This window comes from Anolis carolinensis, chromosome 3, assembly GCF_035594765.1.
Source record: "Anolis carolinensis isolate JA03-04 chromosome 3, rAnoCar3.1.pri, whole genome shotgun sequence".
In the NCBI taxonomy this organism is placed as follows: domain Eukaryota; kingdom Metazoa; phylum Chordata; class Lepidosauria; order Squamata; family Dactyloidae; genus Anolis; species Anolis carolinensis.
The window spans coordinates 159104460-159127125 of NC_085843.1; the positions used below are offsets into that span (position 1 = coordinate 159104460).

General features: G+C 39.7%; 1 long non-coding RNA gene across 2 annotated transcripts in view; it reads left to right on the forward strand.

Moving 5' to 3' along the window:
- LOC134297629 (uncharacterized) overlaps window positions 1-15450 on the forward strand; it is a 61068-nt gene extending 45618 nt beyond the window's left edge. Inside the window, exons 2-4 of one of the 2 annotated variants that reach the window (XR_010004439.1) lie at window positions 380-524; window positions 12438-12554; window positions 15118-15450. This is a non-coding gene — a long non-coding RNA (uncharacterized LOC134297629). The remainder of the gene's footprint in view (window positions 1-379; window positions 525-12437; window positions 12555-15117) is intronic. The other variant, XR_010004440.1, reaches the window with a different exon arrangement.
- Window positions 15451-22666: the final 7216 nt, after the last annotated feature.

Here is a 22666-nt window from a genome sequence, read left to right on the forward strand (position 1 = left end):
CCCATCACAAAAAGTGCGAGTGGGAAGCAAAGTGCTGCAGCAATTCTATTTAAACTTTTTCTTGAGCCACTCTCTGCATTAAAATCAGTCTGAAGATAAACAGTAATCTTTTTTACACACAAACAAAACACAAACTGTGCAATGATCCAAATAAACGGAGGCTAAGCAACCGTGAGCATAGTCAGACATTGTCAGAATTCAAGAACATGCAAAGCTCTGAGATGTATTTCTTTGCAGTTTAACTCCCAGACTTCTTCCCGTTCGCCTAACCCGTTGTTATATGGATTCTGTAAGTTGTAGTTCAGGAAAGGTGACTTTCCCAAGTTATGCATGCAATGGTTTCAAAAAGACACCAACCAGCCATCAATTTAATCCACAGCAATTTGGAAGAGGCTGATTTGGAGTGGATACTTTCAATTATCTGATTGTAAGAAGAGTGCCTTCAAAAGATTGCACAGCGTTTACAGAATTCCTCAGCTGTGTGACGATAGAAGCATTGTAATGAATGGCAGAGTGTCATGCAGGTGAGTATTGGAAACTCTTTTGGTCTGTTAACCAACCACAATGGATGAGGAGGCCTGTGGCTCTACAAACACTGGTAGACTTCATTGTTCATTTGGCAGCATGACAAAATGTCAACCCTTTGTGGTAATTATTATAGTTAATTATAATATTAATTATAGTTAGGAGCCACAGTGGTGCAATGGGTTAAACCCTTGTGCCGGTTGGACTGCTGAACTGAAGGTTGGGTTGCTAACATAAAGGTTGCCAGTTTGAACTCGTGAGATGGGCTGAGCTCCCATGTGTCAGCTCCAGCTTGCGGGGACATGAGAGATGCCTCCTAGCAGGATGATAACACATTCGGGCATCCTCTGGGCAACATCTCAGTAGATGGCCAATTCTCTCACACCAGAAGCGACTTGCAGTATATTCTCAAGTCGCTTCTGACACAATAAAAAATATTATATTTTTAGAACATATGGGGTGCCACAGTTCTGCTGTCCTGATTTTGCTGTCATTTGGATAAAACTTCTCCAAGTACTTCATCTATCTCACAGTTTTGTTAGGAATTCAGATTATTATTTGGTGAACTGAATATATCAGCTTCTTCCAACCTGGTGCCCTCCAGATGTGTTGGTACAACTTCCATTACATCTTCAATAGAGGCTATTGTTGACTGAGGATGATGGGTATCGTAGTTCAGCACATCTGGATGTTTCCAGGTTGTAGGAAGGTGGGGTAGATGGCTGACCAAGCTGCTTCTCAAAAGTTCTATTAAATGGATGCTTTCTTTTCCATACACCCTTAACACTTGACTCTTCCAGTGACTTCCTTTTCTTTTTTTAACCCTCCTGTCCTTGAGCATGTTTGTGTGAATAAAGCTTCTACTTCTCACAGAACACAACAACAACAACAACAATAACATACTTTATTTATATTCTGCTCTATCTCCCCGAAGAGACTCAGAGCAGATTGTAGAATACATATATGGCAAACATTCAGTACTATTACACAATTAATAACTAAGACTGATAGTACATAGGCAGAGGCAAGGATTCCCTCTTTTTCATTTCCGGCACCTACAGGTTGTGCTCTACGTGGCCATGGGGAGATGCTGTTGTTCCATCTTTGCACAACGAGGAGCCTGTTGTCCATGATCAAATTTCTGGCATGTTTTTTCAGGGTGCTTTTTACCTCCCCTCCAAGGCGGTACCTGTTTATCTACTCACATTGCTGTTTTCGAACTGCTAGATAAGCAGAAGCTAGGGCTGACAGCGGGAGCTCACCCTAACCCGCAGCTTGAACTACCAACCTTCCAGACGGCAAGAAGTTTCTGTAGCTGGTGGTTTCACCCGCTGTGTTAGCTGCGGCTAAATGCACAACAGCATAATTTCACGTTGTATTTCTGAAGTTTAAAAAAGATATAAAACATTTTGACTTTAATTAGAATGACTCTCTCTTGTCAATAGGAAACATCTACAAGAATTCCAGAGATTGTAGTGATCAGATTAGGTTTTTTTAAAAAAAAGCTTAGAAACTGCAAGCACATCTTGTAACATCCAGACAGTCTTTTCTAAGGTGAAAATCGAAATAAACTTTTTGCTGCAGTACTCAAGTGTGGGTTGGCATTCTGCAGTGCAGCTGCAGGTTCGTAATCCAGAGTTACAAATCTGCAATTTCTCCTTTTTATGTTAAGACCATGGCCCCATATACATTAACCATTCAATGCAGTTTGAAGCTAGCTAAATTCGAACTGTGGCAACCAGACTAGAAATTCCTATTAAAGTGTGCAAAAGGAAGCCCCTATTGTGCATCAGTGTTTTGAGGTCTGTGTAATCACCATCTGGGTGATTTCCCCAAGATTTTTCAAAATATTGGAGATCCAAAGTGGATCTAGAGCAGGGACCCTTCCACATAGCTATATACACAGAATATCAAGGCAGAAAACCCCCACAATATCTGCTTTGAACTGGGTTATTCGAGTCCACACTGCCATATATTCCAGTTTAAAGCATATACACATACATCATCCTTCCACGGATGCATTTTTGAAGTCTCAAAATGTTCATCTACACTGTAGGATTAATGCAGTTTGACACCACTAAAATACACACAAATACACAAACATTTGTATATAAATGCACAAACACAAACACACACACATTTGTGTATAAATACACACAAATACACACATATATACATACATGAACCTTCAATTGATGCATTTTTAAAATCTTAAAGTGTGCATCTACACTGCAGGATTCATGCAGTTTGACACCACTAAAATACACACAAATAAACATTTGTGTAAAAATACACACACACTTGTGTATAAATACACACAAATACACACACATGCATATATACACACATATATGAACCTTCCACTGTTGCAGTTTTGAAGTCTCAAAATGTTCATCTGCACTGCAGGACTAATGCAGTTTGATACCACAATAAATACACACAAATACACAAGCATTTGTGTATAAATGCACACACACAAATACACACACATTTGTGCATAAAGACATACAAATACACACACATATACACACATATATACATTCTTCCACTGAAGCATTTTTGAAGTCTCAAAGTGTGCATCTACACTGCAGGATTAACGCAGTTTGACACCACCATAACGGCTATGGCTCAATGCAATAATAATAATAATAATAATAATAATAATAATAATAATAATAATAATAACAACAACAACAACAACAACAACAACAACTTTATTTTTATATCCCACCTCTATCTCCCCAAAGGGGATTCAGGGCGGCTTACATGGGGCCAAGCCCGAGTAAAAACAAAAGCAATATAAAACACAACAATAGACAAAAGACACGCACAATTATAAAAATTTAAATATTATCCAATAAAAACAAATGTCAAGAACTAATAAAAACATGGATTTAGATTTGCTATGGAATCCAAGGTGAGACAGCAGCACTTTTTAGCAGAGAAGGTCAAAGACCTAGTAAAACTACAAGTTTCATTGTTCCATAGCATTGAACCATGGCATTTAAAGTGGTGTCAGACTGTATTAATTCTACAGTGTAGATACACCCAACAAAGGAGAGTTGTCATGGACTAGAACAGGGGTCCTCAAACTTTTAAAGCAGAGGGCCGGTCCGCAATCCTTCAGACTGATGAGGGGCCGAATTATGTGTTATGATGTGTTGTTCTTTTATATTCTGTTATATTGTATTGTTTTGGGCATAGCCCCATGTAAGCCGCCCCGAGTCCCCATTGGGGAGATGGTGGTGGGGTATAAATAAAGTTTTATTATTATAATTATTATTATTATTATCATTTGGGGGGGGAAACGAACAAATTCCTATGCACACTTCACATGTCTTATTTGTAGTGCAAAACAACAACAACAATGAAAGAACAATACAATACTTAAAAATGAAAACAACTGTAACCAGCATAAACCTATCAGGATTTCAATGGGAAGTGTGGGCCTGCTTCTGGCCAATGAGATAGTCAAGTGATATAGGATTGTTGTTGTTGTGTGACTTCAAGTCATTTCAGACTTTGGGAGAGCCTAAGTCTAAAATTATTTATTTATTCATTTATTACATTTATTTATTACATTTATATCCCGCCCTTCTCACCCAGAAGGGGACTCAGAGCAGCTGTATGTACATACAATATATTATATTATTAGCATAGCACAATATTAGCATTATATATTACTATATTGAACTATACCACTACTGTAATATTATATGTAATATATAACATATAATTAATATTATTATATGGTATTATTAATAATATTATATTGTATAACATTATAAGATTATTATCAATATTATTTGTATATAGAATATATTATTAAAAATGATTTAAAAATATATTATAAAACTGAGGGCGGGGGCCAGGTAAATGACCTTGGAGGGCCGCATCCGGCCCCCGGGCCTTAGTTTGGGGACCCCTGGACTAGAAGATGAAATTCGAACAAATGAAGTCATACCTTATACTAATGGAGACTATAACAGTTAGCAGGTTAGAAAAGAGGGGAAGCAAGGGCCATAATTTCGGGCATGAGGAATGTCCGTCAGAGATTTCTATCCATCAATTTTGGTGGAAGTTATCTTGGTACCAGACTTACCCAGCAACTCTTATGGGTGATAAGTTTTTCACTGTGTACGTATTTAAAAATTACTTTTCCAAAGCTGTGTAGCTAACAGAAATGGCCCACACATTCAAAGCGTTGCAATATTATAACTGTCATTAAATTTGGCTTTTTGGTCATACGCAGCTGCCAACCAAAGCTACTTTCCTAAAGCACAGCATGTACATTATCAAGGCGAATATTTCTTCCGCCTCTTCTTAACCAAATGTGCATGGCTTTAGATCCTGAGATGAATCTTCAGAGGGATTATATTTCAGAAATCAGCAACAAATAAGGGAGGAGCAAACGTCTGCACTGCTCTGGCCATTTCCTTTGGTTTCATCTATTTTCCTCCAGAGAGAAATCTTGTCCAGCTGCAAAGTATGCGGAGATAGAGTGACAGCCTGTGGCAAGACAGAGGAATTTCACTAACTTAATCCTATTGATTTTCATTTGCTTTTGATCTTCTTCATTCTTCCTGCTTGTCAGGCAAGATAAAGGTAGTGGAGTTTGGGGCTAAGCCCCCTCATTGCTTCACAGAAAGCTCTTCTTAAGCAATGGGGAAGATATTACCTCCTTTCCCTGCATAGTGTTCCTCCAGGAAACATATTGCATGTTAGGACTCAAGCCTTGACTGACTGGATTTTGAGCCTGGGAGCTATGTCAAGTAGGGGTTCAACTTTTGTATCATCACAGAGTGGGGACTAGTGAACGTAATTGCATTAAAATGAGCAGGATCTATGGAATCCATGTGGTAACTATGGGTGTTACAATAAAGTGGTGTCCATTCTAAGTCACCAGTACTAAATACATGGGACTGTCACCCTATAAATAGAGGCACCCGATGTCCTTTTTATTGGAAATAACTGCACCCAGTCTCTAGGCATATATCTCTTTGGAAATAAATGGCAATCATAACCGTATTGAAAAGGAAAAATGATGTCATATCCATTTGGCAAATGTGAATCTCCATGAACATGTGGAGACCATCTTTTGAAAACCACTAGTCAAGAAAAGCATGGCCTTGTTAGCAATCAACCCTTTCAACAAGTGATATTCATAAGCATTCATGTAATGGCACACAGGTAACTGAAGAACCATGTCTTTGAACTGCCAAGGACAAAGATATGCCACTACAAAATTATATTTAGTTAGCAGAGCATGGTTGTTTCTTTGAAATTGAAATTCCAGTTGCAGTTGCCCAAAAGATATACACTCCCTTGAAACCTCAATATTTAAAATATGCACTCAAATCTATATATATAAATGAGTGATGGCATCACGGCGACCCACAAAACAACAAAACAACAGGCCCCCCAACCTCGAAATTTGACAACACAACCCATCATCCACGCCTCTAGGTTGATACAACAAAAAGAAAAGAAAAATAAAGTCCTAATTAGAGGGAGAGCAATAATTGTTTTTATCCAATTGCTGCCAGTTTAGAGGGCTAATCTCTGCCCACTTGGTCTCCTAGCAACCAACTCAGCCAAGGGACAGCCAGGGTTCAGTTAGGGGACAGGCAGATTTAGGCCTCACTTAGGCTTCTTCCACAGATTATCTAATTTGCACTGGATTATATGGCAGTGTAGACTCAAGGCCCTTCCACACAGCTATATAACCCATTTATAATCTTATATTATCTGCTTTGCACTGGATTATCATGACTCCACACTACCATATAATCCACTTCAGTGTGCATTTTATACAGCTGTGAAGAAGGGGCCTCATATAATCCAGTTCTAAGCAGATAATATAAGATTATCAATATACAGTAGAGTCTCACTTATCCAACATAAACAGGTCGGCAGGATAAGTGAATATGTTGGATAATAAGAAGGGATTCAGGAAAAACCGATTAAACATCAAATTAGGTAACCGTTATAACATATCTTGTTTACTCACAAACATCTTGTATTAATTCACCATACAGGCACATTTAAGTTCAGTTATAGGTAGGATGTAGTTCTCTGTGTGTTGAATACACAGGGTATTATTCTTTACCAATAGTTCATAGTCTTTAGGTATAGTTCATAAATCATGCTTCTCTACTAAGTAAGTCTAAACAGCAGCATGCATCCACCTCCACTGAAGTATAAAAGCAGACATGCATCCACCTCCACTGAGACAACAAAATGTAGTCCTGAGTCTGAACATGCTCACATGTCTATAACCCCTCCCACACCAAAGAGGTACAGACAAACTGGCCAATCAACATATACATAAAATACAGGTTAGTAAATATATACATTAACAAATAAATAGTGTAAGGGTTGGAAGCTTGCTCTTTCCAACACTTTTTGTTTCCACAGTGAGTACTAGGCAGTGATGGCTTTCAATCTGGTTTCAGACATCCAAGCTAGGCATCTCATTACATCTCATAGTTAATAACAGGGGTGAGACAATAGGAAGTGAAAGAAATCTATCCCTCGGAAGGGAAATTCACTCCTGAAAGAGTTATCATGGGGGAAAGGTGTCTCCACTGAAGCTTTATCATCAGTCCTTGCTTCCATGACAAGCCACAAAATCCAGTTATCATTGGGGCAGAAAGTGAAGTGAAGTCTTCTGAACAGGGGCAAGGACAGCAAAACAAACTCCACAGGGATGTTAACCTTTCCTTATGATATCCAAAAAATATAGATATTTTTGGCTGGAGTTACACTTTTAAAATGTGCCTGTTCTGACATACATACAAATTCAATTTAAGAACAAACTACAGAACCCATGATGGGACTGACCATATTTATTCTTACTTTCAATGGTGTCAACCTGTTAAACATCAATAAGTCAAGGAAGGTCATGTAACAACACTGCACCTGTCCCTGCCACCAAAAGCTCAAAGTCAGACCAGCAATGTGGGCTAACAATAATGAAGATTGGAAGCCTGTTTATATACTGTACTTATGATTGCATTTCCCCAAGGTAAAGGTAAAGGTTTTCCCCTGACATTAAGTCTAGTCGTGTCCAACTCTGGGGGTTGGTGCTAATCTCCATTTCTAAGCCAAAGAGCCGGCATTGTCCGTAAACACCTCCAAGGCATGTGGCCAGCATGACTGCATGGAGTGCCGTTACCTTCCCACCAGGGCAGTACCTATTGATCTACTCACATTTGCATGTTTTTGAAATGCTAGATTGGCAGAAGCTGGGGCTGATAGTAGGAACTCATTCCCCTAGGGTTCTTGTAATGGCAAGGAAAAGAATAGAAACCATCCTTCTTTCAATAATTTGCTCCCTTCCAAGCTTCCTCTTCTATGCCTCTACCCCTTACTACTGCCTATACTAGTATATCACACTGGTCTAAGTCACCAACAGATTTTGGGCTTAATCACTCTCCTGCTTGCTCCTTGCACCCTATTCCCTGTTGTGAAAGGTGCAAAATCTCATGCAATACTGGAACATGACTTCATTATGATTATCAACTTTTTTCACTGTGATTTAAGACATGCCAGTTTCCCAAACAGTATTATGAATAATGTTAAGTGAGTTAAGACTTGGGTGGTACTGGCTGCCAGGTGCAGAAAAGTTCAAAAATATGACAAGAAGATGATTTAAATCTCTAGTTTGTATGTCTTATCAAGTCCAAAGTCTAGACAGAAGTATGTGTCTGGTCAAAAGCTAGCCAATGCACAAGGACTGACATTTTACTGGAAGTTTGATCAGTATGGTAGTAGGACAATATCCTACACTGTACCTGAGAGCAGGAGTTAGTTTGTTTTGTTTTTTTGTATCAAGAGCGACTTAAGAAACTGCAAGTCACTTCTGGTGTGAGAGAATTGGTCGTCTGCAAGGACGTTGCTCAGGAACTGCCTGGATTTTTTTGATGTTTTATTATCCTTGTGGGAGGTTTCTCTCATGTCCCTGCATGGGAACTGGAACTGACAAAGGGAGCTCACTCGCTCTCCCCAGATTCGAACTGCTGTCCTGTTGGTCAAGCAGTCCTGCCGACACAAGGGTTTATCCCATTGCACCATGGAGACACAGCAGACCTCATAGAACACATAACTCTGTTGTTCTCATTCTGCATTTCTCACTGTATTCTGCTTGAAGTAGTCATCTCATTTTGCCTGTTGGTGAAAGAAGCCTGTTACAAATACACTGGCACGCCAACCATCCATTTGAATGTCCTTGTTTTGATTCGCCAACTTGAATAGTCTGGTACTTCTCTTGCAAAGATCGAGATAGATGTGTCTGTTTATATATACAGTAGAGTCTCACTTATCCAACACTCGCTTATCCAACATTCTGGATTATCCAACGCATTTTTGTAGTCAATGTTTTCAATACATCATGATATTTTGGTGCTAAATTCGTAAATACAGTAATTACTACATAGCATTACTGCGAATTGAACTACTTTTTCTGTCAAATTTGTTGTATAAAATGATGTTTTGGTGCTTAATTTGTAAAATCATAACCTAATTTGATGTTTAATAGGCTTTTCCTTAATCTCTCCTTATTATCCAACATATTCGCTTATCCAACGTTCTGCCAGCCCATTTACGTTGGATAAGTGAGACTCTACTGTACATCCATACTCATATAGGTATATGAACACATATATGTGTATGTATACATTGCTTTACATGTCTGATCATCGATCTGGAGTTAGTGAGTGTAATAAGGATTCATTCTGACTAAGTGAAATAAATTTATTTTATTTTTTTATTTACAGTATTTATATTTTGCCCTTCTCACCCCGAAGGGGACTCAGGGCGGATTTCAATGCACATATACATGGCAAACATTCAATGCCATTAGACATACAACATATAGACAGACACATAAGCAATTTAACATTTTCCAGCTTCCGGCTTCATGAGAGTATGCTCAATTCCGGCCACAGGGGGAGCTGCTGATTCATCGTCCACTTGTGACACCGAGTCCTTGATGGTAGTACTTCCTCATTCCTTTCCACACGCTGCTGCCAGTTTTTGTGGTGTCGTAAATGAGTTAAATTAGCCTCCCTGCATAAAGCAGTACCTAGAATTTTCTATTCAACTGATGCAACTGTTTTTGAGCTGCTTTGGTGGGCATCGAGCTAGGCTATTAACTGTCGGGAGCTCAATCTGACCTGGGCTTCGATCCCATGACCTTTGGGTCAGTAGTGATTTATTGCAGCTGGCTACTAACCAGTTGTGCCACAACCCAGACCAGAAATCGACTGACACATGAAAAAAGATATGTATGTGTGTAAGGACATGACTATTTTTTTCCTTTGACATGATGAGCTGTTTTGATATTTGAGAAATGATTAATTTTTGTATGCATGAAAGGTTAATCTGCAATATGTGTGCTATGAAAGAAATACTACAGTGTACCCAAAGGCAGGAAGGCAGTGGGCAGGCACATTAAGGTCATCTTTGTTACTGATTTTGAAATCATATCTGAACATGTTCTTTATTCCCAAGCATTTACAATGAGCCCTCGGTATGTGTTAGCAATGGTTCTCAACCTGTGGGTCCCCAGGTGTTTTGGCCTACAACTCCCAGAAATCCCAGCCAGTTTACCAGTTGTTAGGATTTCTGGGAGTTGAAGGCCAAAACATCTGGGGACCCACAGGTTGAGAACCACTAGTTTAGATGGTGCCTTTTTGCACAGAAGAAGGGGGTCAGTCTAGATGACCCTTGATAGTATCTGTACTATGATTTTTGTTCTGGGGTTATGAATGGCAGTTTCTAATTAGTTATGCCATAAAAACATGGCGAAAGTTTATTACACTGCAAAAACTTTGTCTTTGCACAAAGGACATTGTCTTATAGCATATTTTGCTTTGTTGAGTCTCCACCAATTTAGCAAAGTTTTTGCCACAAAAAGAAAGTTTCTGGAGTAGAACAACTACTTTCAAAGCAAGGACTACACAATTAAACAGGAAATAACACTTTGAAACTAGGAACAGAATTTTCTTTAATATTAAAACTGTTGTATATACAAACTTTGAAAATACATCAAAAATCCATGGATAAGTGAAACATTCTAAAATTTGGTGGGCTAACAGTGGCAAATGTGTTCTACTGCTGTAGCAAGTTTCATCAGGATAGCTCAAAAATGAGGGAGATAGAAGCCCCTCAAGTTTCCCCATTAACAGTGATGTTTTCCTTAATGCGCATGCGCGACCACTATTAATGAGGTACTTACGCAGATTTGAAAGTTTTGTAAGGTTTTGAAATTTTTACCCCTAAAATTTGGAAAGGACTTTAGAAATGAAGCGCCAGCGCCCCCTACTTTTGAACACAGTTTAGAACAGATTTTCTTTATTATTAAAAAAAAGTTGTTTATAAAAACTTTAAAAATACACCAAAAATCAGTGGATATGTGAAACATTCTGAAATTTGGCAGGCTAACAGTGGTAAATGTGTTCTATCATTGTAGCAAGCCTCACCTCAATAGCTTTTAAAATGAGGGAGATAGGAGCCTGTGAAGCTTTCCCAATTATAGTGATTTAATTATGTGCAATTACTGTAATGAAATAGTAATGAAATTTCATGTATAAGATGTTCCACATGTGGTACTTGACACCAAATAAGCTCGCTAAAATTAGCAGAGGTAAAACCCAGGGAACATGTTGGAAATGTGGTAAGCATACAGGCACCTTTCTACATATGTGGTGGGAGTGTAAGAAGATAAAAATCTTTTTTTTTTTGGCAAGAAATGCATAAAATGATGACAAAAATCATACAAAAAAATTGAATTCAAACCAGAAAGTTTTTTATTAGGGATTATTGACAAACAGATAGATAAAAATACAGACAGACTAATATTCTATCTCACCACATCTGTGAGAATAGTGCTGGCACAACTATGGAAATCAGAAGATACACCCAATATGGAGAAATTGCTCAATAAAATAATGGACGTGATGAATACAGACATATTAACACAAAAACTAGCACAGGATAGAGCACCAGATAACAAAACAGACTGGAAACCTATGATCGAATACTTGCAAAAAGAGAAAATTAAATTTTGTATAAAGTTGGATTAAGGAAATTCCAGGGGATAATAACATAAAGTAAAGGTAGTTAAATATGTGTAACTACAAAACCAAAAAACAGGAAAAATAAAACAAAAAGACCATATCCAGAGCTCTGGGAGTAACAAGGACATTAAAGCAACTGTATACATGTATATCCTAAGTTGTTGTTGTGGGTCTTTTTGTTTTTTGGGGATTTTTTGTTTTTTTGGGGGTTTTTTTCTGTTGCTTCAATATTGTCATTCACCGTTTATGTCAATGTTACCCTTTATGTCGATGTTACCTACCCTCTCTCCCCCCCCCCCCCCGCCCCCCAAAATACCCTGACTTCATGTATGTATTTTATTATATGGAGAAAAAGATAATTATTATTGTAACAAGAAATGTGCAAGTTGCTTATAAACCTCATAATAAAAAATATACAAAAAAAGAAAAGAAATGTCATTAGTCTTGTTATAGTAATGACATTTTCACTAACTATACTTTAGAAACACTTTAGAAATGAAGCGCCAGCACCCCCAAATTTTGTAATGACTTTTGAACCATTTTTAATGGATTGAAATCCCTATGGCCTACACATCATGTGAAGATTGGAATGTGGCAAAATCATGTTTTTTAAAGAAAAATCTTATTCTAAGTTTTTTTAAGCTGTAATTGATTGCATTTGTGGATGCAGAACTCATGAATACAGAGGATCTAATGTACTGTGAAACTGTCCGTACCAGTAATAGGGTTTTGCAAATACTTCCTTTGATTATTTCCCATAGCAGGTAGATCTGTTAGTTAATTCTTATCCATTTTCTTTGTGGCACTCAATTCCTGTGTTTTGTTTTATAGTGGCAAAGGGCCTATAGGATATTAAAGCCGTTCTGAAACTGAGTTGCTCCAGCTGGCCAGGCAACAGTCCACAATCTCACCACGAAGACAGCGATCTCTGCTCCTCGATAATAACATGTGGGTAATTTTTCATTCCTGAAATGTCTCCACTAGGTTGGGTTTTCCTCGTCTCCTCTCCCACTCCAGAGGAACTAGACTCAAAAAGAGGGGGAAGGGCACCTATATTCTCTCTATATTCTGCCTGAATTAATCAAATAAATCTTCTTTAAAGCAACACGAAATGAGTCACAGATGGGCTTGCCCTTTTGCAGGTTGCAGAAATCACCCATTACAGTTCTTCTAATTTATCAGAGGCAAAGGAGAAAAATAAGATGCCCTCTTGTTCCTTTGCAGTAATAATCAGAACCAGCCTTCCTGGCATTCTAATTCATTCTAAATACATAATGATGCTTGCAGCGAGCTATATGTGACCTCTCTGGAAAACACGAAGAAAGGGTGCAGTGGATAGCTTTTATAAAACCAGGTTTAATAAAAAAGAGTGTTATATTAAGTATGGTTGCTGGTGTATGTAAGCATATGGTTTCCATATCAGGAGCAAAGATGGCAAACACATGGCTTACCTTTCAACTAACCTTTCTCTCTGCTCCTTGCGATGGGAGCAATTCTTCCCTTATGTATAGTCATGAAGATGGCTCACAGTAAATACTAAGCCTACTAATCTCTCATTAGAAACAACCTCTGGCTCCAAAACAACCCCATTCTCCCTGTTTTCTACCTGTTCAGAGCAATATCAGAAAATAAAATTTAGATCCAAGTTTCCTTCATGGTACTTTCCACATGTGCTGGGCCTTAATTCTCAGAATCCCAGAGTCAGCAAGAAGGGTTGGCATAAAGCTATCCATGAATGGTGGCTTCCATGTCAGTGGATTAGTGAATCCAAATGCTGTTAAGATCTAAAGGTAAAGGTTTTCCCCTGATATTATGTCTAGTTGCGTCCGACTCTGGGGGTTGGTGCTCATCTCCATTTCTAAACCGAAGAGCCGGCGTTGTCTGTAGACACCTCCAAGGTCATGTGGCTTGCATGACTGCATGGAGTGCTGTTACTTTCCTGCCTATTGATTTACTCACATTTTGCATGTTTTTGAACTGCTAGGTTGGCAGGAGCTGGGGCTAACAGCGGGCGCTCATTCCACTCCCGGGATTTGAACCTGGGACCTGTTGGTCCACAAGTTCAGCAGCTCAGCGCTTTAACACACAGTCATGACAATTACATATATTATTTATATTTATTATTTGTACCTATCATATATTTGAAGATCTCAGGATAGTTTGCAATAACATCAATTTAAAACAATAGTACTAATTTAATAGACTAAAGATATTTAAAATAACATATCAGTTTAATCTAGGCAATTTAAAACTAGTTAAAACAAGTAACAGCATCTTACCCATCGAGTTATATATGCATACAAAACACATACCAACCAGTTCCTTTTTTTAAAAAAAGTCAGATTTATTAGATGCATCGGAACTTTTTCATGCATTCCTAGCTTGTCCAGATTAGATATTCCCATGCTCGTGTAGTCAAATACTCTGAGAAGGTGTTAAGAGAAGGGCTATTTTTATTTATAGGGAAGTGGAATACTGTCAGCTTTGTCATGACAAATGACCAAGTTCTTTCACCTTCTCACAGGGCTCAGTTGAGTTGGTTATTGGCTTGCATGCAGAACATGGGGGGACAATGAGTGATGACACCCCTGGTGTGAACTTTACAGGAAGAAGGGGAGATAAATGCTGACACTTGTTACACCCTTCTTGGTAGGTGCTGGTTCTGCAAGCAGTGAGTTATAAATCTATGGGTCCCCTTGCTTTTTCGTCACTTGCCTGATCCTGTGCCCTTCTTTTCATGTGCTGTAATTACTAACATCTGCTTTCTGATCCAGGACTGGATGGAATTTGCAAAGGCACTTTCTATCCAGAACAATGGCAACAGCTGTTTCATTTAGCCTTGGGCCAGCACTTCCTGTTCAGTCTACAGCTGTCCTCCTGTGTCCAATTTATATTGCAGGGTTTCTTTCTTTCTTTCTTTCTTTCTTTCTTTCTTTCTTTCTTTCTTTCTTTCTTTCTTTCTTTCTTTCTTTCTTTCTTTCTTTCTTTCATTATTAACACATTTGAAAATAACATGGAATGTATTCCACACTGGAGCATTGTAGAGAACAGAATAAATAGTTTAAGCTATGCTCTCATAACCTTCATAGTAAAATATCAATAGATTGGGTGGACAGTAGCAACTGACAGCACAAATGCATACACATATCTGCAGAAGTAAGTCTACTCTCTGGATTCTTTGCATTCCATGAGTATAGAGAATGGCAGCCTTCAGATCTAGAAACATAATCCAAATTTGGAGACTACAGGTTACTCTAAAATAACTTGCTAAATATAAGTGGTTTAGCCCAAAATATGTCTTGTATTCCCACAGGGAAGAGCTTTCCCAAAGCATTTTCAAGCTGTAAAGTTAGAGAGTGCTACAGACCTGCTTGATCCTAATGTTGTCATTCTTTTAGTGCCAGATAAAGCCATTCTTATACTCCCAGGCATGTGATACTTGCATTTTTTTAAATGGCATTACTCTATTTAGTTTATTGTTTTCATAACATATATATTGGTTTGCCTCCAGGGGCAAACCAAGAATGGGCAACTTGGAAGTCCCTGAACAGACTCAGAAGTGGAGTATGCAGATCAAAAGACAACCTGGCAAAATGGCACTACCTAGAAGAATCCTCCACCTTGTGTGACTGTGGGGCAGAACAAACAACTCAGCATCTTTATGCTTGCCCACAATGCCCTGCCTCATGTACAGAGGAAGAATTGCTTAAAGCTACAGACAATGCGGTCGCTGTTGCCCATTTTTGGTCAAAAATTATTGAGCCGCTTGTGTTCCCTCTATTTTTTATCAGTTTTATATTTATTTATGCAATGCTTTTGACTCGAAATAAATAAATAACATATAGATCTTGGGTGGTTTGACTCTGTTATGGATATGCTGTTTGTATTGTTCTTAATTTTCTGGACCCCATATCTGTAGAATCAGTATTCACAATTTCACTTACCCTTGTCTGGAAAAACATGTAATCTCTAGGTATTTTCTAGGTTACCCAGTGCAATTCGATAGTGTGCTTCCACCAAAAGTTGACTATAGAGTTGCATTGGAAGATATGAAAACGTTAGGTATTGTCTGTCTCTTTGGCTTTGTACATTGGCTCTTGCACTACCCATCCCAAGAATGCAGAGATGCAAGATGGTAAACTGGTGAATGCTTGAAGTGTGAAGGAAGAAGTGAGTGCTGCCTCAGATATCCTGCCGTTACATCATTTCCCTGATGCGCTGTCAGAGTAATTTGCAGCGTAGCAGCAGTTGTATGTTGTCAATGGAGTGCAGAACGAAGAGACGTCAGAGACGATGTTAAAAATATATACAAAGTTTTACTGTACAAGACAAACAGAATTGCAGACGAACACAGGCTTGGCTTTCACTCTAGGCAGACACAAACTCAGAACAGAGCAAGATCTCAACTGACGCAATCAGTAATGTACAAACACACTTGAGTCTGGATACTCCCCAGGTTCCAGCCACACATCAAGGTCAACACAGCTTCTCAGTCATTAACTCTTTACAGACTATAGCATACTCTGGATGATGCAACCTGTATGCAATACATGCCAGACACAAATTTCATTTAAACACTACCAATACACAAATCCCACATTAACATGCTCTGTCACTTTCGACTTGGAAAAGTGTTATTATATTGTGCATGAAATCGGGAACCCTTCAAAGCCATCTACCGCAGAATCTTAAAGTAAAGCTGAATAAATGATAGAGCCGAACCAATGTGCATGTCTCTCTCTTTTTAATAAATCAAAGGATGCATTAAAAATGAAGATGTTAGGTATTCATTCTAGGCATTGTCTAGGTTCTCCAGCAAGATTCTGTGGTATACAGTAGAGTCTCACTTATCCAAGCTAAACGGGCCGGCAGAAGCTTGGATAAGCGAATATCTTGGATAATAAGGAGGGATTAAGGAAAAGCCTATTAAACATCAAATTAGGTTATGATTTACAAATCAAGCCCCAAAACACCATGTTATACAACAAATTTGACAGAAAAAGCAGTTCAATACGCGGTAATGTTATGTTGTAATTACTGTATTTATGAATTTAGCACCAAAATATCACGATATATTGAAAATATTGACTACAAAAATGGCTTGGATTATCCAGAGGCTTGGATAAGTGAGGCTTGGATAAGTGAGACTCTACTGTACTTCCATTCGGCATAGACCCATGCTGGAGGATCTAGAAATATTAGCATGATGTGTTCTCTAGGCATTTTCTTGGTCCTTCAGTGTGAGTCTATGAAATGCCAGAAGTTATTCATTGGAACACAGATCACAATTATCTGCAGTTTCATGTTACCATGTTAAGTCCAGGATCTCCCCTGTAGATATGGGGGTTGTATTGTGCAGGATATTTTAATACCATAGCATATGCTGAGTCCTTTTTTAGAAAACAGTTTTTAATAATTTCATCCTCCGCCTTTTCTTCCTTCTCCTTTCCTCCACCTTTCCGCCCCATCATCTCAAATGTAATAGGGATCCCCATGTGTAAGTGTACACACCTACTTGCTTCCTCAACCATATTTGTAGAGTCCCTTTTCAGAAAAATTACTTGATCTCAATCCTTGGCCCCTCTCTCATGGGCCTCCTGGCAAAGAGAAGGAATCTAAGCGAGAAACCACTGCCTTGAAAAACAATATATATATATATATATTCCTCATTTGTTATAATTCAAGAGGTTCAGAAGAGGGACTACTATGTATCTGTTAAAGCAGTGGTACCCAGCCTTTTTTTGACCAGAGATACTTGACCAGGGACCACTCTCCAACATTAGTACCAAAAGGATTATGAATCAGTTTTTGGTCAATTTTAGATTCGGTTTGGTTATTTGGGGTACTGATTCAGAAAATTGCATTGGATAGACCACATCAGCTCTAGTTTCTGATACAGAATATATGCCATCCAGTAGTCGCCATCTGCTCATCCACAGAAAATCATATTTAATAATCTAGAGTTGATGTGGTTTATCCAAATCATTTTTCTGAATCAGCACCACAAATAACCCCAGGAACAGGCCAAAAGATGAAGACACCAAGGCACCAAAAGGAAAGGCTCCGCTCAGGGGGAGGGAGGAGGAGGAGAAGTAGTAGTCAGGAGGCTTGTTGTTGCATATTTCATGGGTGGTCAGCATCTCCCCTCCCTTGCCTCGGCATTATAAGAGGGTTTTGCGAGATCAGTCACTCTCGTTGCAATGGTGTAGTAATGGTGAGGCCACCGACCATATTTTAGTTCTTGGGAACCACTGGTGGTCCATGGACCACTGGTAGGGAACCACTGTGTTAGAGGCTAGGTGGACTAAACTACTCACCTCTTTATCTACACAATATATTTAACTAGGCAATGTATTGTCATGCAGTAAGTATATCTACACCTACATCTAAACATAACTCTGCATATGTATGCAGCTCTCTTTATGTTGGATTTACTTTTTTTTTTTGCATTTGCTGTTAGAACATTTTTTACTTTAATAGCAATCTGCACTGCATGGAACTTTTCTCTTGCGTGCAAGTCAGCGGGACATCACATCATACCACTACAGATGGCAATGACAGGATGGACACAATTTCATGAAAAGTAAGTGCATTTTTTTTACAGCTGGTGTCCATGTGAAGTCACGTCAACAGTCTTCCTCCAAAGGTACGAGCATGAAAGCACAATTGGTTTGTAGGTGATTAACAGATTGAAAGAATGATTATAAGACCAGCATTCTAAGATCTCATTTCCATGCTTGATATCAGCAGTCCCTCCTTTAATTTTATGTTTGATTTTTAACATTAGACTCTGATGCTATTTTATTATTATTATAATAGCTAGTATAATAATACTCCAGGAAATAATGTCCGACTGCTCACTGGAGAGAAGGATATTAGAGACAAAGATGAAATATTTTGGCCACATCATAAGAAGACAGGAAAGCTTGGAAAAGATCATGATGCTGGGGAAAATGGAAGGAAAAAGGAAGAGAGGCCAACCAAGGGCAAGATGAATGGATGGTCTCCTTGAAGAGACTGGCTTGACCTTGAAGGAACTGAGGGCGGCGACAGCCGACAGGGAGCTCTGGCGTGGACTGGTCCATGAGATCACGAAGAGTCGGAGATGACTAAATGAATGAACACACAGTGTAATAATATTTTATTTAAAATACCTTGTTTTGTAAAGTGTCTTGGGAAGCCACAGCCCTTAAGATGAAGTAAAAAAGAGATTTTTTTCCCCTCTCGAAAATATGTTTGAATAGGTTAAAGGAGCAGAATAAATAATCTTTAACAGTACTGTTCTCTACACAGTTAGAAGTAACTCACTGAATTCTATGAGACTTCTTGGTAGAGGTAATTAGAAATGCAATGTGTGCAATGGCAAATTCACAGGCCACAACCAGCATCATAAAAACATGCTGTGGATAGTGAAATTTGTAGTCTAATGGAGGGCGGTTCCAGACAGCACTAAATCACGGACTTTAATGAGGAGCAAAAAATCCCAGGACATCAGAAGAAGTCCACATACAGATCTGTTGGTCCCGGGATTTCTGCCTCCATCACCCACACTTGATGCCTTGCTGTGAGATTTAGAGGCTCCCAAGATGGCCACCGCAGGACGCCCACCATAAACTTTTAAACAACTCAGGATGCGGATATGCGGATATCCAAATCGCTGCAAAAGTTCTGTTCTTTGTCTTGGCCAGAGAAACTTTGCCCTCAACATGCTTAATAAAATTTTGGCATACAAATAAAGTTTGCAGGGTAGGACCACTTTTGCCCAAGTCAGCACTACAGACTCAAACAGGAACACATATTTTCAAGCCAGGAACAAAACTTTGCCATTATTATTTGACCTTGCTGCCTGGCCATCTGTCAGACAGATTTGGTTGTGTACTTGTGGCATGGAAAAACAAATTGCTGTTCCTGGGTTATATATGGCTGTTCTGATTGCTGTTAGTGTGAAAAGATGTACAACCTTGATTAGGGGGGCACACCGTTGTCCTGGCCAGAGAAATTGTGCCCTCCAGGCGTATAATGAAGTTTCTGTTACACAAACAAAGTTAATGGGGTAGGACCACTTCTGTCCAAGTCAGCACTACTCAATCAAACAGGAACACACACTTTCAAGCCAGGAACAGAACTTTGCCATTATTGACACTTTTTAGAGTCTGCCTGCCTGGCCATCTGTCCAGACAGATTTGGTTGTGTACTTGTAGCATGGAACAACAAATTGCTACTCCTGATTTGAAAGTGTCTGTTCCTGTTTCATTGTGTACAATTTACTGTGAAAGTATTTGTTCCAGCCCAGAAACTTCATTTTTCTGCCACAAACTTCATTAAACAGGTGAAGGACGAAGTTCCTCTTGCCAGAACAATGTTTTCAACTTCTACTCAAGTGTCATCTTGTTTTTAGGAACCAACCAATCAGGAACAAACATCTAAAACCCAGGACCAAACCTGCTTCTTGTCTCTGTCTCTGTTCTATATCATGGCATTGAATGTTTGCCTTTATGTGTGCAATGTCATCTGCCCTGAGTCCCCTTCGGGGTGAGAAGGGCTGTAAATAAATAAATAAATAAACAATCGCTTGATTTTCTATTGCAGGGACATACAGACATGCAGAGATCCGCATTTTTGGTTCACAGCCGGGATATTCCCACAACTGAAAATCTTGCGTTTTTGCTGTTTGTAGCGCCTCCTCCCGCGTTTTGAGGGGACGGCTTCTGGCCATCCTCCTATTTGCTAAAGAAGCTCCTAGGATAAAAGCACTGTCTAGAAATTGCACAAGACATTTTTCTGCCTGTGGCAGAGCATCAAAGAGTATGATCCATTCCCAAAATCAATGAGCTCAGGATCTTAAATTAGTTTGGCACCTGACAAAATTTCACAAGCATTCCTCCCCATTCCTGGAAGAAAAATTACCAAAATAATAAATGAAACAGCTAAGAATTTTCTGCCATTCACAGCATTCCCCTATGGCCATGGTGATCCATGCCTTAGTTACCTCCAAACATGATTATTGCAATGCGCTCTACATGGGGCTGCCCTTTAAGACGGTTTGGAAACTACAGCTGGTAGAAAGATCAGCAGCCAGATTAATAACTGGAGATAGCTACAGAGAGCGGTCAACCCTCTTGTTTAAGCAGCTCCATTGGCTACCGATAAGTTTCCACGCCCAATTCAAGGTACACATTATCACCTACAAAGCCCTAAACGGTTCAGGACCTGCTTATCTCCGCAATCGCCTCTTCCCCTATGAACCCGCACAGGCCCTAAGATCTGCTGGGGAGGCTTTTCTCTTGCTCCCACCTCCATCTCAAGCATGGTTGGTGGGGACGAGAGAGAGGGCCTTCTTAATGGTGGCCCCCAGGCTCTGGAACTTCCTTCCAAAGGAGATTAGACTGGCTCAGGTTTGGAGGTAACTAAGGAATGGATCACCATAGACAAGTCAGACTTCATGAGGTACGGTCACAGCTGGCGCATGAACTTTAACTGTACAAAAGACCTCCCAGCCACCGCCGACGCCTGAGCACCAAGCGTCAGTGCTGAGCCCAGGAGGACCCCCAGACTGCGGACCTGCCACCCTATGTCCCGATCGGCCACACGACTAACCTGGAGGACCTCTGTCTTGTCAGGATTAAGCTTCAGTTTCTTGGCCCTCATCCAGTCCATCACAGCAGCCAGGCACTAGTCCAGGATCCGAGGGGCTTCCTTGGAATTTGGTGGAAAAGAGTAGTAGAGTTGAGAGTCATCCATGTAGCGATGGCACCGAACTCCAAAACTCCATATGACCTCATGTCGATATGAAAAAGCATAGGAGATAGAATAGACCCTTGAAGGACCCCACAGGTCAATGGCCAGGGGTCTGAGCAGGAATCTCCCAGCTTCACCAACTGGGAATAGCCCTCCAGGAAGCAATGCAAAGCAATGCCCCCAATACCCATGCCGGAAAGCCATCCCAGGAGGATACAATGGTCAATGGCATCAAAAGCTGCTGAGATGTCCAAGAGAACCTGTCAAGTTCTCTGTGGAGGTCATCCACCAAGGCGACCAAAGCCGTCTCTGTACCGTGACCAGGCCTGAAGCCAGACTGCAATAGATCTAGATAATACACATTTTTTCCAACTCCCTCTTCCATAATGTGCATGTGCAGATTGCTGGAGCACCCTGTCTCTTAATCTCTGTTTACAGTACAGTGCACTGGGCTTTATTCTGGAGCACAGTGTTCCCTCACTTATCGCAGGGGTTAGGTTCCAGGACCACCTGCAATAAGTGAAAATCCGCAAAGTAGGGAGACTATATATATTTTAATATTTATACATTATTTTAGTAGTTATACACTATTTTAAGTCTTTATCAACCAATTGTGTGCTGATAAATCACCTCCTTCTCCTCCTGTTGCCGCTTGGGCTTCTTTTCCCTCCCTTTGGCTTCTCATCCCTCCCTTCCTTAGGCTGTAAATTGTATTTTTTATGATTTATAATACTCTTTTACAGTCTATTGAAAAACCACAAAATAGCGAATCCGCAAAAAGTGAACCGCGAAGTAGTGAGGGAACACTGTAGTCCCCAACTTTAGTTATCTCAAGCTCCTTCCACACAGCTGTATAAAATCCACATTAAACTGGATTACATGGCAGTATGGACTCAGATAACCCAGTTCAAAGCAGATATTGTGGATTATCTGCCTTGGTATTCTGAATTATTTGGCTGTGTGGGAGGGCCCTCAGTTTTAAAACCCTTAAATTGCACTGCAGCACACATTTGCAACATGCATGATATAAATACCATGCTGTCAAAATGGTCAGTCTATTAGAGTAGGGCCCGGTATTTGTTTCATATTTCTCATTCATGCTTTTTTACTGTACCGTTCATTCGTATTGCACAGTACAGCAGACCCCTTCCCACATGGATGAAGCAGTGAAATGAAAGTGAAAGCAGCAGAAACCCATTTGCTTTGTTGCTGTTCATTCCTCTGCCTGCTGTGCTTGTTGCCTCTTGGCTGCCTCAGTGCCTGACTTGCAGCCTGCTTATTCTTTAAGCTCAGGCCTCCTCTGCAGATCAAGAGGGAGACCT